At 40.7% G+C, this 16,245-nt stretch overlaps 1 protein-coding gene and 1 long non-coding RNA gene across 9 annotated transcripts in view; one reads left to right on the top strand and one right to left on the bottom strand.

The window, feature by feature from the left end:
• Positions 1-16,245, bottom strand: part of Kctd4 (potassium channel tetramerization domain containing 4) — a 131,674-nt gene that overhangs the window by 111,829 nt on the left and 3,600 nt on the right. The window contains exons 1-2 of one of the 4 annotated variants that reach the window (XR_009227771.1): positions 8,118-10,127; positions 2,491-2,553 (exon numbers count right to left, since the gene is read on the bottom strand). The gene's annotated coding sequence lies outside the window, so the exon portion shown is untranslated. Of the gene's footprint in view, positions 1-2,490; positions 2,554-8,117; positions 10,128-16,245 lie in introns of those variants that run through there. The other 3 variants (XR_006853862.2, XR_009227770.1, XM_058582584.1) reach the window with 3 other exon arrangements.
• LOC124099185 (uncharacterized) lies at positions 4,976-7,049 on the top strand. Of its 5 annotated transcripts, none has more exons than XR_006853858.1 (3): positions 4,976-5,060; positions 6,299-6,490; positions 6,775-7,049. It is a non-coding gene; the product is annotated as an uncharacterized LOC124099185 (long non-coding RNA). The 5 variants fall into 5 exon arrangements; XR_009227773.1 differs by having other exon boundaries at positions 4,982-5,060; positions 5,423-6,490; XR_009227774.1 differs by lacking the exon at positions 4,976-5,060 and adding an exon at positions 5,104-5,279 and having other exon boundaries at positions 5,423-6,490.

The raw sequence follows: 16,245 nt of genomic DNA, 5'->3' as shown, positions 1-16,245 counted from the left end.
TCAGTGGTAGAGTGCCTAGCATGTTTGATGCCCTGGTTTCCATCCTCCAAAAGAACTGAGAGTCTAAGCCACAAAGAAATCCAGGGACAGAGCAAGTGTAACGCCAGGCCTTGGGAGAAATGCTGAAGGGCCACTGTGGGTGAAACAGCCAGTACAGCTAGAGCTGATTGAGGGAGAGGAACATGCAGGAGATGTGCTAAAGAAAAAAAAATTAATATCACTTTAAGACAGGCTTTAGTCAGCAAGACTGTTGCTGGGCAAGGTTGAATCTTAGTGATAGAGTGCTTCTCTAGAATTCTGGGTTCAATCCCCAGGACCAGGTTAAAAATAAACAAAAAGAGCCAGGAACGATGGTGCATGCCTATAATCCCAGCGGCTTAGGAGGCTGAGGCAGAAAGATCACGAGTTCAAAGCCAGCCTCAGCAAAGTAACTCAGTGAGACCCTGTCTCTAAATAAAATACAAAATAGGGCTGGGGATGTGACTCAGTGGACAAGTGTCCCTGAATTCAATCTCCAGTACCTCTCCCTCAAAAAAAAAAAAAAAAAAAAAAGAAAAGAAAAGAAAAGAAAAAAACCCATTGTCATGAGGAGGAACTACTTCAACGGGTGTTGCAACAGGGAAGAGAGATTGGGCTCAGCTCCAAATACAACAAGGGAAAGTAGGAATGTATAGCCAAGGAAAAGGGTAGGGGTTGGTGGATTGAAATTGACTAAGAGGAAACATCAAGGGTATGTTAGTCAGCTTCCTGTCATTGTGAGAGAAAGTACCTGAAATAACCAACTTGTAGAGAAGAAAGATTTATTTTGGCTCACTGCTTTGGAAGCTATAGTCCATGATGGAGGTCCATGGCTTTTGAACCTGTGGCAGGGTAGCACATTATGGTAAGAACATGCAATGAAAGGTGCTCACCTCATGGTAACCAGGAAGCAAGCAAAGAGAGAGGAAGAGAGGGACCAGGGTCCCAGCAGCCCCTCAAGGGCATGCCCCCAGGGACCTCACTTCCTCCCACCAAGCCCTACCTCCTAGAGTTTGCATCACCTCCCAGTAGCACCATGGTCTGGGGACCAAGTTTTTAACACATGGGCCTTTGGGAGACACTTACCCAAACCAGAGCAAAGAGTAAAGGGGGATTCTGGCTCAACAGACCTCCTAGGATTCTTCCTGAAGACAGGGGGCTGATCAGACATCACTTGGGGATGATGGGGGATAAAGAACCTGATCAGATATTGAAGGTAGCTAGATAAAGAAGAAGTGTCTGGGGGTGGGGGTGGGGGTTCTGGCTAAACTGACAGGCTTTTTGCTAAAATTGGGCTATGCAGGCCTGGCAAGAACAGACACTGAAAGCTGAGGTCTATTTGGGAAGAAAATTCCGAGGATCCAGACTATAGTTTGGTGGAGAGAGTCTATCAGATGTATCAGGGAGAAGGAGGGTGCCAGACCACACTGGGTCTGGTAGGACATGGTAACGTCGTGGGATTCTGTTCTCAGTGACATGGGAAGCTGTTGGAAGATGTGAGTAGAGGAGTACATGATGAAACTTAAGTTTTTAAAAGCTCAGTCTGGTGTTAAGTTTTCTGAGTTCTTTATATATCCTAGAGATTACTGCTCTATCTGATGTGCATGTGGCAAAATTTTTCTCCCATTCTGTAGGCTCTCTCTTCACATTAGTGACGGTTTCCTTTGTTGAGAAGAAACTTTTTAGTTTGAATCCATCCCATTTACTGATTCTTGATTTTATTTCTTGTGTCTTTGGAATTGTGTTAAGGAACTCAGGTCCTAAGCTGACATAATGAAGATTTGGGCCTACTTTTTCTTCTATTAGGAGCAGGGTCTCTGGTCTAATTCCTGGGTCCTTGATCCACTTCAAATGAGTTTTGGGCAGGGTGAGAGATAGGGGATGCCCTTCAACAGATGAATAAATAAAGAAAATGTGGTCTGTATACACAATTGAATGTTACCCTTAAATAAGAATGAAATTATGGCATTTGAGATAAATGGATGGAGTTGGATAATATCATGCTAAGTGAAGTAAGCCAATCCCCCCAAACCAAAGGCCAAATGTTTTCTCTGATATGCAGATGCTTATCCATAATGTCAGGGTGCTAGGGAAGAATGGAGGAACTTTGGATTGGGCAGAGGGGAGTGAGGGGAGGGGAGGGGAAGTGGGTGTGGGAAGGATAGTGGAATGAGACGGACATTATTACCGTATGTACGTGTATAATTGTATGAATGGTGTGATTCTGCATCATGTACAACAAGAGAAAAGAGAAGCTGTTGGAAGATGTGAGTAGAGGAGTACATGATGAAACTTAAGTTTTTAAGTTTCTGTCAGGGGCTAGAAGGAAATTCTCCTTCAAAGAATAGCCTGAAACTTACAAGAAACAGCCCCCTGGGAGACATCCTGCCTGGGAGACACCCTGCAGCCATCTATCTCCCTGAGACATCCTGCGGCCACCTATCTTCCTGAAACATCCTGCGGTTATCTCACCTTGTGCAGACATCCAGCAACTGCCGATAAGAGAGCTTCCCCATCCCCAGCATACAAATACCCCTGTGTGAACAATAAAAGTTTGCAGCTTGATCAGAACTTTTGTCTTGCTGTCATCCTTCTGTGTCTCTTGTCCCTTCATTCCTCCCCATCTAGGTTCGCTGCCCACGTTGATGTGTCCTGCCGGTCGGGACAGTGCTCCATTTCTGGACAATGAGTTGAAAAGTATTCTGATGTCATGTATAACTAATTAGAGAGAAAAAAAGCTCATTCTGCCTGCAGAGCTGAGAATGAACTGTCAGAGCACAGACTGAATTAATTGGGAATCTCTTAGATAGTCTAGGTGAAAGGTGATAGTGGCTTAGGCCTGAGTATTGGCAGTGAAGGTAGTGAGAAGTGGCCATTGTCTGAATACATTTGAAGATTCATCCAGCTTTTTGTTTTTTGTTTAGAGACAGGGCCTCACTGAATTGCTTATGGCCTCACTAAGTTGCTGAGGCTGGCTTTGAACTCTGAATCCTCCTGCCTCAGCCTCTCAAGCCACTGGGATTACAGGCGAACACCACCTTGTCCGGCTAGGTCCAGGTTTTATAGGGCTCAAAGCTGACATAATCTGGAAAGCCCAATTTGAAGAAATGAATATCAAACTGATCCACAGAATGAGAGTGACCATTGCAAGGAAATCTTAACCTGGGGTCCATGGACTCCCCTTCCCACCTTCTATGGGTAAAATTCAGGAATGCACTTGAGTAGACAAAAAAATGCATGTTAATTTTCATCAGCCTCTAACAGAAATCTAGCACTATCTTCAATTATAAATGTAAACAGTACACAGCTGTGACAGCACTACCTATGACTCTGTCACTAATAGACATCACATATGATAGCACAGTGGTGTAGAAAGCTTGGGTTATCACTAATGCCCTATAACATTTCAGTGGTTATAGGGCCTGCCATGAATCTTCCTATTTAGTGCACTAAGAAGCAAATTTACTAGAATGTCATAAATTTGTTACTTTAATATTGTGATAACTGCAAGTGTAGTTGGTGTCTTTTGTAATCATATGTATTATATTTTATACATTTTAAAACATCCTTGTGAGAAGAGGTACATAGACTTCATCAGACTGCCACACACACACACACACACACACACACACACACACACACACACTTAAACCCTTGATTTACTGGGAGAAAACAAATCACACAAAAAAATCAAATTTTGAAAAACTGACAGATATCCAGAAAGACAAAATAATATTTTTATGAATGGTCTACCACATCTCAATATTTTTCCCTACTTTTTAAAGTGCAAACTGCTTAGCCACCTCTTCATTCTACAGATATTTACAAAAACATATGTGCCATGCAAGAGGGGTTCCAACTTCTCTCAAAAACTCAAAAAGATCTGGCAGTGCTGGGCCCTCTTCCCAGTATTCATACAAAATGACTTTGGAGCACAATTTTATATGGAATTTTATTCACACGAGGAGTGGATGACTTTCCTGTATAATAGATTCTGGCTCCATCTGTTTTATTTTGTACTTCGTTTCCTGTCCAGTTTACTTCCTATACTGGGTCTTGGAAGTTTATATCATGAAGGGAACTCTGACATGACTCCTGTACTAGGGGTGGCACCCAGGGGTGCTCTACCACTGATCTACACCCCCAGCCCTTTTTTATTTTATTTTGAAACAGGGTCTCACCAAGTTGCCCAGAATGACCTGGCATTTATGATCCTCCTGCCTCAATCTCTCCAGTTGCTAGGATTACAGACATGCCACTGCTGCCCAACTTGACCTCTAACCTTTTAAGTCACTTCTGAGTGATTTGTCATAGTGGGTGGTAGGAGAATTTCAGAAAATCATTCCTGTGTCTGCATAGCTGGTCATAATTTCACCAAGCATGTGGATGACTGCAGATCCTGTGCACAGAGCCCACTCAACACCAACTAACTGTACTCAGCTCACCTTCCCTTCCCTTGGATTCCAGAAATGCCTGTAGCCACTTCAGTGCCACCCAGTCACAGAGGGAGAGTGACAGAGAGGAAATCAAGGTAAACAGATATAATATCTTTCATTTGTAAATTTCACATGAACGTTTGGTCTTGGAAAGGCCCAGGCAGGATCACTAGCTTTTCCCTTTCAGGGCTACAATCCTCTGCAGCTAGGTTAGGAGTGACCCAGGGCAGATGTTCATTGTGACCTTTCACATCCCAGCCTGCTTTTATTGCATGATGTGACCCATTAGCACCAGTAGCCACTGGAGTTTGTAGCCCCTGTGACCTGTTTCTCTGGCCCCCCAAAAACTTTAACAGTACCTCTAAGTGAAGGCTGTTCAGCCCTCACTGAGATTGGAGTAGATAGAATAGCTGTAGTTAAACATGTTTGTCTTAAGTTGGAGAAAAATCTAGAACATTTGTTAAAGTTTAACACAGCAAGGGGCTGAATATATAAAAGAGCAGTTTAACCAAAGTTCTGATGTATGCGTCCAGGGTACGGTGGTGTGTCCTGACTGAGGAGGATGAGGGAGCCCTTCTAAGTGGCAATTTCTCTGGATCTTGAACAGTGAATAGCTTTGGGGCGGTGGGGGAGGGGCGGGCGGGATGTAGCTCCATGGAAGAGCACCTGCCTGAGGTGGGGTGGGGGCAAAATGGCCTAAGCAGTAAGAAATGGATGCAGGGAAGTGGAGGCTGTGTTGGGGGATGCAGGAGGTCAGCAAGGAAGAGGCTGGAAAAATGTGTCCTATTGTCTCAGATGAGGAACACCTATAAAAACTTAAATATAGTATGTAATATGTAATTATATAATGTGTAATATTATAAAATTATAATATAATATTAACTAATATCTTAATATATATAAGCTTCAGATTATGGTTTCCTATCTCTTTTAATGCATTTATGTCAATGTTGTTGAAATATTTGCAGAATTGAAAACTTTGGACTTAATGGGTTAAGTTATTGGAAACTTGTAAGGACTAAAATGTTAATGATTAATAATCTGTTAATATGTAACCTGCTGGGAGTGCCAACACTTTTTAAAAGGACTTTGGAGCCTGGAAGACTTTGGCTCAAAGGTAGTTGGCTTTATTTTTTTAATCATGGAAAATTTCAATAATATAATATACCCTATGTATTCATCTTTTGGCTTCAGTAATTAATCACTCAGAGCCAATTGGGCCTCATCCACATTGCCATTCGCTTCTCCCTTTCTATATTGTTTTAAAATAAATCTCAGAAACAATGTTATCTGAAAGATTAATACTCTAAAAAAACCCATAATATCATCAATTTTTTTTTGCAGTTTGTTTCAATCAAGATCAAAATGAAATCCATACATGCCAATGGTTGATCTGCCTTTTAAGTTTTTGTCTTTTTTTCTTTCAATGTATTTGTTAAAACAAAAACACACCCAAGTTGTTTGTCCTTTAGAATTCCCCAGAGGTAGGACTTTGGTGATGGCATCATTGTCTTGTGGCTTAATGCTTCCCCATCTCTGTAGTTGCTGTAGTTTGCTTTGTGGATATTGATCAAATTCAGGTTCGATCTTTTGGACCATTTTGTTGATGGCATTATGTTCCCCATCAGGAAGTACGTCATGAAAACCTAGTTGTCTCTTTTTGCAATGTTTCTACTCATTGATAATATCAAGATAGAAATGGATTTTAATAGTGGAATTTCGGTATACAAGAAGTTCAATAGGCACAGCTATTTTGGAAGACAGAGAAACAGATGTTTTGGTACTTCTTATATGAAATCTTAATCATACAAAGAAGGCAAGTTTTAATATTTTTTTTCATATAGCATTGGCTGCATTATTCAGTGGACATTGGCTGAGTGCCTACTATATACAGAGAACTGAAGTAGGTGGGTCCTATGGAGATCATGGGATTGAATTGGATATAGAACCTGTGATCAGGAGTATCTAGGATCCAGCAGAAGAGACAAGAACTCTGATTCAAGATAAAAGAGATCATCACCATAAGAATGGTAGAGGTAAACATCTGACTTTCTGAGGGGGCCGGTCAATTCTAACTGGGGGGAAAAAGAGGTCTTTGTGGAGTCCCATGAATACTCCCATCGAGCTGATCTGGGTGTGATCTGGAAAGAAAATGACAAAAAGAAGGGCATAGAGGCAGGAGATCCTAGGACATGTCTGAGAAAACGTGAATAGTTCCGTTCGGCTCAAAGGAGGGTAAGAATCACGGGAAATAGAGTTGGAAAATTGGGTTTGGAGTGAAATATCCACCTACCATACTGCCCAACCATTCCTCTCCTAGGCTTTTACTCAAGAGAAATGAAATCCATGTCACTCGAAGGTTTATGCACAATGTTCACAGTAAGCAGAAATGAGAACAGCAGCAGGTTCATCTGGGAGCACCACACTGCTGTCTAGAGGGAAGAGGTCCTGAGGTACCCAGCAACGTGGATCCTCACCTGTCATTAATGTGATTGTGAATGGAAAAATATGTGTGAGGGGGAGACTGGCTGTTTTGGGGGGTTTCGTTATTTTCTGTACAGAAAGGTTGAAAAATACAAAATTTGGAATTGTTAAGTCTGACTGCAGTCTTGACTTGTCAAAATAAAGACACATTAAAAAAATAAAGAATGAGAGGAAAATGCAGAACTAATCTATAGTGACCAGAGCAGTGGCTGCTTAGAACTGGGGACTTAGGGAATCCTGGGGGCGAGGTGGATGGGGAAAGTGATGGAAAGGCTTTGTTGCTGTACCTTGATGGTGTAAAAACATTTCATGTGCAAAAACAATCCATTGAAACTCATTGGCTATACACTTTAAATGGATGCCACTTATTGTACATAAGTTATCCATTGATAAAGCTGATTTTTAAAGGCACATTTGGGACACATTGTAGAGGTTTTTGAAAGGCAGGCCAAAGTTCTGCAGGCTTTTGAAAAGGAGGGCGAAATGATTGTGTGGCCAGATTCCAAATTCTAAACTAAGCTCAGGCCAAACAGTTACACAACATGTATAGTCCAAAGTCCAGGAAAGAAAGCATTTAGTGATTTTAAGGAAATTTGACAGAATAATTTTTGTTTATTGAATCTAAAAATGAAATCTAATACTCTAATAATATAAGTTGGAAACTGTATTTTATATGTTTTTATTTCCAGCCAACATTTCTAGTAATTCATGTTTATTGCATTTACAAAACAGTTTTTATAGACCAGATTGGACATTTAAAGAAAACCAACCCTTCACCACACCGTTTAGAAAGCACCAGCTTCAGAAGAGTGCAAGGCAGCCAGGCACAGTGGTGTATACCTGTAATCCCAGGGACTTAGGGAGGCTGAGGCAGAAGGATTGCAAGTTTGAGGCTAACCTCAGCAATTTTGTAAGCCCTAAGCAATTTAGCAGGACCTGCTCAAAACAAACAAAAAATACTAAAAAGGTCAGAATGTTGCTCTGGGTTAAAGGAGCCTTGGATTTCAACCCCAGTACCAAAAAAGAAAAAAAAAAAAAAGAGAGAGAGAGAGAGAGAGAGAGAAGAAGAGGAAGAAGAATGCAAAACAAGGTTTTACCTTTCTAGTTTATGTAGGATTATTGAGAAAGAAACAGTGTGTTAATTAAAAACTGGCTGTAGCTAGGCCCGGTGGCACTTACCTGTAATCCCAGAGACTCAGGAGGCTGAGGTAGGAGGATCTCAAGTTCAATGCCGGCTTCAGCAATTTAGGAAAGCCCTAAGCAACTTAGTGAAACCCTGTCTTAAAATAAAAAATTGAAAAATGGCTAGGGATGTGGCCCAGTGATTAAGCAATCCTGGGTCCAACTCCTGGTACCAAATTTTTTTTTTAAATAAAAATAAAAGGTTGGCTATAAAGAGACTTGAGGTTTGTGCAGAGTGGAAATGTAGAAGGAGTGTCAGCAGCTGGGGCAAGTGGCTTTCAAGTGGCAAAGTAATACAGCCCTCCTGGGTTCAAAGTCCTGCAGTGCTCCCAGAAAGTCGTTCTATATTCAGATTAAAGTCTAGGCTGCTATTAAATAAAAAGGAACAAAACAACGGAGGGGAAAATAGAAGCTTTCTTCTTCTTTTTCTAACCTCCTGCTATAAGCTGGAGGGAGAACTACTTTCAGATGTTTTAAGAAGTTATGTATCCTTAAGGAAAATGTTATGAAGAAATATAAGGAAGAAGAGGAAAGTCTAATGTCATAAGACACTGCGGAAAAATGTCACTGTGTAAGAGCTCCATACGTGGTGGGTGACAGGACTTGGGCTTTGTGCCTAACAGCACACCACGTGGTTATATAACATACCAACACACACTCTCCTTTGGAGCCTGGCTGCCTTGCACAATGACCCACAGCCTGCAGGGACCACACCCCCGAGGAGAAGACGAAAATAGGTCTATTCTTCAAGCAGAAAGGTGATCAGGGAGAAAACGGCCCTTTAAACATAGGGAGCAATTTCTCTTCTAAGACAAGTAACCTCTGACTGGAGTCTCCCTGTTTGCCCAGGTCCAGGCCTGTGCAGGCAGTCAAGAAAGCACTTTGGAGATTTTAACCATGTTAAATGAAATAAATTATGTAAAAATGTGTGTCATATATAAAACATAGTACAAATGCAGGAAGCTATGCAGAGTTTCCGACACCCCCCAGAAGCGTCTTTTTCACAACACACAACCACATGCTAATAAGTGTTTGCTGGTGACATAAATTGTGGCAATCACTGCAGTTCTAAAGATCAGAACCATTCCTTCTCCTCTGAGAGAGTCGCCCATTACCAAAATAAGGCTGTGCACCAAACCACCCCCAAACTTAGTGGCTTAAAACAACGTCACTTGTTTAAGATTTTTGTGGATCAGCAACTTAGGCTGAGCTTAGCTGGGCAGTTCGGGTCTCAGGTGGTTTGGGGAAGACCTACACAATCCTCAGCTATCAGCCACCAGGTCCACTGGCCACTATCACCCACCGGGTCCACTGGCCACTCAGGGGTGGTTTCCTCAGCTGGCACCATCCGTCTTCTTCTGCTTGGTCTCTCCTCCCCAGCAGGCAGCCCAGGAGTGTTCTTGTGGGGAGACAGTGTTTGGAGAGAGAGATTAGATGGACTCACAAGGTCTCTGGAGGCCTCGTCTTGGAACCGTCACATCATCAACACTTCTGTTACAGTCGCACTGTCAAAACAAGTCACAAGGTTGGTGAGAAATAGATTTCATGCCTTGGAGAAAAAAGTTACAAAGTCTCATTGCAAAGGGCAGGATCCAGAGAGGCCATTGATGCTACCGGTATCACCTATCCCAACTGAAACATTTCAACCTGGCCTTTGTTGAAGTTGGGTGAGCCATCTTTTTCTAAGAAGGAATATAAACAAGCTGCCTCTGATCAATATAATGAGGGAGGTGAGGTTGGTCCAATTATGTTTGGCTTCAGTTGGAACTAAATCTCAGTGGGAGGTTAGGCAGAATCCAAGACACACCAGGGTGGGGTGACAGTGAGAAAATAGAATGAGGGCCCAAGCAAGCAGAGAAGGAAACGATATACTGCAAACATCTGAAGTCTCCAGAGAAACCATCAAGTCACAAGATTCAAAGACTTTACCTACCTGCCACTCAACAGATGAATGGATAAAGAAAATGTTGTACACATACACAATGGAATATTACTCAACTGTAAAGAAGAATGAATTTATGGCATTTTCTAGTAAATGGATGGAACTGGAGACTATCATGCTAAGTGAAATAAGCCAATCCCCAAAAAAACCAAAGGTAGAACATTCTCTCTGATATGCAGATGCTAACATAAAATGCAGGGGTGCAGGATTTCATTGGATTAGACAAAAGGGAATGAAGGGAAGGAAAGAAGGATTGGAATAGGAAACACAGTAGAATGAACTGGATATAACTTTCCTATGTTCATAAATGAATGCACCACCAATGAAATTACACATCATGTACAATCACAATAAGGAGTTCCTGATTAGAATAAGTTATACTCCATGTATGTATAATATGTCAAAACACACTCTACTGTCATGTATATCTAAAAAGAACAAATAAAGGAATTTTTTTTAAAGACTACCTACTATCTTATGCTTTGATGCAGCCCTGACCTCTGTGAAGGGATAAATGTTCCAGAACGGTTTCTCTCTTTGCCACATTGATCATTCCATAAAAAACGTGTTCACAGGGAAGTCCTGTCAGTGCCTGATGGATAGCCTGGGTGGTAGTTGGGAAATTCTTCTATTGTCCATCTGGAGCACCCTAAGACTGGATCTTCTTAGCTCCTCTCAGGAGGGAGAAGACAATGGCCTCCGATGTCTTTAGCATTGGCAAATCACAAAGGTGATTTATATTTATCTATCTATATCTATATCTATGTGTATGTGTATGAGTATGTGTGTGTGTGTGTGTGTGTATATATATATATATATATATATATATATATATATATATGTTTTTATATATATATCCTTTTTTTATCCATTCATCTGTTTAAGGGCAGCTAGGTTGGTTCCATAGTTTAGCTATCGTGAATTGAGCTGCTATAAACACTGCTGTGGCTGCTTCACTGTAATATGCTGATTTTAAGTCCTTTGGGTATAAACTGAGATGTGGGATAGCTGGGTCAAATGGTGGTTCTATTCCAAGTTTTCTGAGGAATCTCCATAACGCTTTCCATAATGGTTGTACCAATTTGCAGTCCCACCAGCAATGTATTAGTGTACCTTTCTCTCCATATCTTCAAGAATATTTATTGTTGTTTGTATTCTTGGTAATTGCCATTCTGACTGAGGTGACATGAAATCTAAGTACTTTTGATTTGCATTTCTCTAATTGCTAAAGATGTTGAACATTTTTTCATATATTTGTTGATCCATTGTATTTCTTCTGTGAAGTGTCTGTTCAGTTCCTTAGCCTATTTATTGACTGGGTTTTTTTTTTTTTTTTTGTGTGTGTGTGTGTGTGTGTGTTAAGTTTTTTGAGTTCTTTATATACCCTGGAGATTAATGCTCTGAGTACATGTGGTAAAGATTTTCTTGCGTTCTGCAGGCTCTCTCCTTATGTTATTGATTTTTTTTTCTGAAAAGAAGCTTTTTAGTTTGAATCTGTCCCATTTATTGATTCTTGATTTTACTTCTTGCATTTTAGGAGTCTTTTTCTTCTGTTAGGTGCAGGGTCTCTGGTCTAGTGCCTAAGTCTTTGATCCACTTTGAGATGAGTTTTGTGCAGGGTGAGAAGTAGGAGTTTAATTTCATTTTGTTACATGTGGATTTCCAATTATCCCAGCACCATTTATTGAATAGGCTATGTTTTTGGTGCCTTTGTCTAGTATAAAACATACTCTTTTTAAAAATAGTTTATATATATATATATATATATATATATATATATATATATATATATACACACACACACATACATATACACATGTATCTGCATCTGTATATGTTTATATATTTTCTTTTTGACACCAGGGATTGAACTCAGGTGTGCTTAACCACTGAGCCACATCCCCAGCCTTTTTTAAAATATTTTATTTTGAGACAGGGTCTCACTAAGTTGCTTAGGGCCTCAGTAAGTTGCTGAGCCTGGCTTTGAATTCACGATGCCTCAGCCTCCTTAGCTGCTGGGATTATAGGCGTACACCACCACACCCAGCAGTTGAATATATTTTTAATTTAAAATATTTTTATTTTTACATGTATACATGTAATAATTATTATATATTTATGGGGAGCAGTGTGATATATCAATACATGTATATATGCAATGTGCAATGATCGCATCAGGATAATTGGCATACCCATCACCTCAGACATTTATCCTGTTGGGAGCATTTAAAATCTTCTCTACTAGCTATTTGAAATATACAATTAATTGTCATCAACTATAGTTATCCTCCTATCCAACTGCACCCCTGTACCCATTAACCATCCTTTCTTCATCCCCCTCTCCCTTAAAACATGTTCTGTGCATGTGTGTGTGGTACTGGGGGTTAACCCAGGGGCCCTTTACCACTGAGCTATATCCCAACTCTTTTTAATTTTATTTTGAGACAAGGTCTCACTAAGTTTCTGAAGCTGACCTCAAACGTGTAATTGTCCTGCCTCAGCCTCCTGAGTTGCTGGGATCACAGGCATGCACCTTCATACCCGGTGCCTAAAATATATTATCAAATCCTTTTTTCGTGGCTGCACCAAAGTCAGAGAACAGTGCACAGGCATCCTGTGTGTTGTGCTGATTCACAGCAGAGACCAGTATTCTTAGAATTTCTCATGGTGAAGGTACCCCCATATATCTTCCATTTACCAAATGAGTCAACAAGGCATGTATCAGTATCTTTGCTATGTGAAGATTCTGAGGCTTGAATAGATGCTGCAAAAGGGGTGAGACTTTAGTTAGAACCCAGATTTCAAAATAACACCACTGCACTCTAGCCATTCCTCGTGCCCTCTTCCAGACTTAGAAGTCTGCCAAACTGATGCAAAAGGATATCTTTCATTTGTTTTAGCAGATCTAAAATGGAATTTCAAAAAAAGAAAAAGGAATTGAGAAAGAAAATATCTACAGCTCAAATCAGATTCTGAAACATCTGGTGTGCAAAGTGAGAAAAAGGTATCACAATGCAAGTTCCTGTGTGTGAATCCAAAATCTAACAGCAGTGGTGTATGCATGGGAGACAGACCTACTTTGCAGCAGAGGTCATGAAAAAATAACTTAGGAGTTTAGCTATCAGAAAGCTCAATATGAGTCATCTGTGTGATATCATTACCCCCAAAAAGCAATTTTAGGTTGCCTTAAACTATTATTGCTCTAAGATATTATGTGGAAAAGGAGGCCATCCACACTTGGAGAAATGCAGGGCATTCAAGACTACTTGGTTAGGAGGGATTGAATCAAGGGTCCTGAGCATGGGGTGGGATCATTAGTTGACTTATAAGACTCTTTTCTACACTGGTGCTTTGTATTTGTTTTAGCAAGAGAGCAGCAACCGCAACCCAGCCATGCTGGCTATTTTCCTTTAAGTTATGCAATGGACTCATTTCCCTCCCATGATTTCAGAAGTAGTGGCTCTTCAACCTTCAACAGGTAGAATTCCCAGAGGAGCTATAAAAATGATGGACATTCTGAACTGTGCACAGTGGTCCATGCCTAGAGTCCCAGCTACTTGGTAGATGTGTCTCTGTATGGTGTGTCTGTAGGTATGGTGTGTCTATATTAGCTTTCCATATGTTTATCAAGTACTTATAGTTCCTGCTCTGAGAATTCTCTGATTATACCCCTTGCCCATTTTTTTCTACAGGTTTCTGGTCTTTTTTCTTATTGATTTGTAGTGCTTGGAGATAATCCTCCATGGATCTATCATGTTCTTGCATGGTGAAGGCCTTATTTCAGGAAAAGGACATATTTTAATACAAATAGTCTTAGAAGTTGGAGATTTAGAGGTGTAACTTCTCAGAGGGATCTCAGGGTCAGAATCCCAGAATCACCTTCCCTGTCTGCTCCAGAGATTAGTTTACAATCCAGGGTAATGAGTAATGTCCCCATTCAGGGGAACAGCTATGCTAGCAGCTGTATAGAAGCTCAGGGTCTCCTAATTTGGGGCCATGTGCAGTGGCATCTGACCATCACATGACCTTGGGGGATGGGGCATAGGAACCAATGCAAGATGTTGCTGTCTGCTATTTTAGCATGAGTAATAAACCGTCTATATCTTTGACCCAGATGTCTGTGTCTTTGGTTGGAATATGTTGAATAAGGAGGAGTACTTGAGCCCAGAAGCTGGGTAAGCCTGGACAGCATAGTGAGACTTGTCATTTAAAAAATGAAAGTTGGTCGTTGTGATTCAGTAGGTATGGTGTGTCTATATTAGCTTTCCATCATCACAACAAAATACCTGAGATAATTCACTCATAAAGAGAAAAGGTTTACTTTGGCCCTGTTGCTTGGCCAAACAGCACATCGTGGTAGGAGTGCATGGTGGAGCAAAGTCCCTCAACTTATCTCCAGAAGTGAAGAGAAAGAGACTGGGGTCCTACAATCCCCTTCAAGGGCACACCCACAATGAATTAATAATCTCCCACGAAGCCCCATCTCCTAAAGATCCCATCACCTCCCTATAGCCCTCCCCTGGGGACTAAGCCTTAGCACCTAGGTCCTTGGGGGACACTCATTCAAGCCATAGCAGGTGTGGTATGGGTCTTGGCATTTTTAAAAAATGGAGTTTATTTAATGAAAAGCTAATACATTTGTGATTCAAAATCATAAAAAGTAGACTAGAAAATCTTCTTCTGAGGTGTTTCAAGTTTTCTTCCAGGAATTTTCTTTGTGTTTCTTTCTGAAGACATTCTATGCAGAGACTGGTCAATTAGTTTTTTCTTTTCTTTTCAACATACTATTCTGCTCTTTGCCTTTTTACATAAAAATGCACATTATTTCATTCACTAGATAAAGAGCACTTCATTCTTATAACTGTATCTCTGTGTGTGTGTACCTGTATGTGTGTGTGTACGTGTATGTGTGTGTGTGTGTGTGTGGTCCTGGAGATTGAATTCCAGGGGTGCTCTATCACTAAGATACACCTCCAACCCTTTTTATTTTTATTTTGAGGCAGGATCTCACTAAGTTGCTGAGGCTGGCCTCGAACCTGTGATCTTTCTGCCTCAGACTTTGGAGGTCTGGGATTATAGGTGTGTGCCATCATACCCAGAATTACATTGAATATTTCAATTTATACAGTATCATAATTTATCAAACAGCCTTCTGTTGATAAGTACTTATTTCAATCTTTGCTATCCTAAATAGTACTTCAAAGAAATTCTTTCTATGACACACCAATTCTTTGGCAGTGATATTCTCAGAAACCCAAGAACTGTGTCAATGGCTATGCCCCCTACATGGGTTCCACCCTCTCACACTCTCCACTCCTATGTCTGGGAGGGCTTGTTTCCCTGAAGCCTCTGCAAACAGAGGGGTAGCCAAATGTCTTATCTTTGCCCATTGGTAGGTGAGATACAGTATCAGAGGGTGATTTTAATTTGTATTTCTTGTATTATGAGTGAGGCTGAGTATTTTTCCATATATTTATCAAGTACTTATAGGTCCTGCTCTGAGAACTCTCTGATTATACCCCTTGCCCATTTTTCTACAGATTTCTGGTCTTTTTTCTTATTGATTTATAGTGCTTGGAGATAATCCTCCATGGATCTATCATGTTCTTGCATGGTGAAGGCCTTATTTCAGGAAAAGGACATATTTTAATACAAATAGTCTTAGAAGTTGGAGATTTAGAGGTGTAACTTCTCAGAGGGATCTCAGGGTCATAAACCCAGAATCACCTTCCCTGTCTGCTCCAGAGATTAGTTTACAATCCAGGGTAATGAGTAATATCCCCATTCAGGGGAATAGCTATGCTAGCAGCTGTATAGAAGCTCAGGGTCTCCTAATTTGGGGCCATGTGCAGTGGCATCTGACCATCACATGACCCTTGGGGGATGGGGCATAGGAACCAATGCAAGATGTTGCTGTCTGCTATTTTAGCATGAGTAATAAACCGTCTATATCTTTGACCCAGATGTCTATGTCTTTGGTTGGAATATGTTGAAACCATGGTAAGCTCATTTGTTAGTTTGCAAATAGGGTCAAATCTCAGCTCCTTTATAGTTTCTAACAATGTGTAGAAACTCCTCTGTAATAAGGATTGCAAAGAATTTCACCTATATTTTTAAAAGTCATAGCAGATAGTTCTGAAGTAAGGCCAGGGATGAGACAAAGACGCTGCATCCTTCAAGATT

This window comes from Marmota monax, unplaced genomic scaffold, assembly GCF_021218885.2.
Source record: "Marmota monax isolate L192 unplaced genomic scaffold, Marmota_monax_Labrador192_F-V1.1 WCK01_AAM20220418_F8-fsc00011, whole genome shotgun sequence".
Lineage (NCBI taxonomy): Eukaryota > Metazoa > Chordata > Mammalia > Rodentia > Sciuridae > Marmota > Marmota monax.
This window is presented reverse-complemented; position numbering and strand designations above follow the sequence as displayed.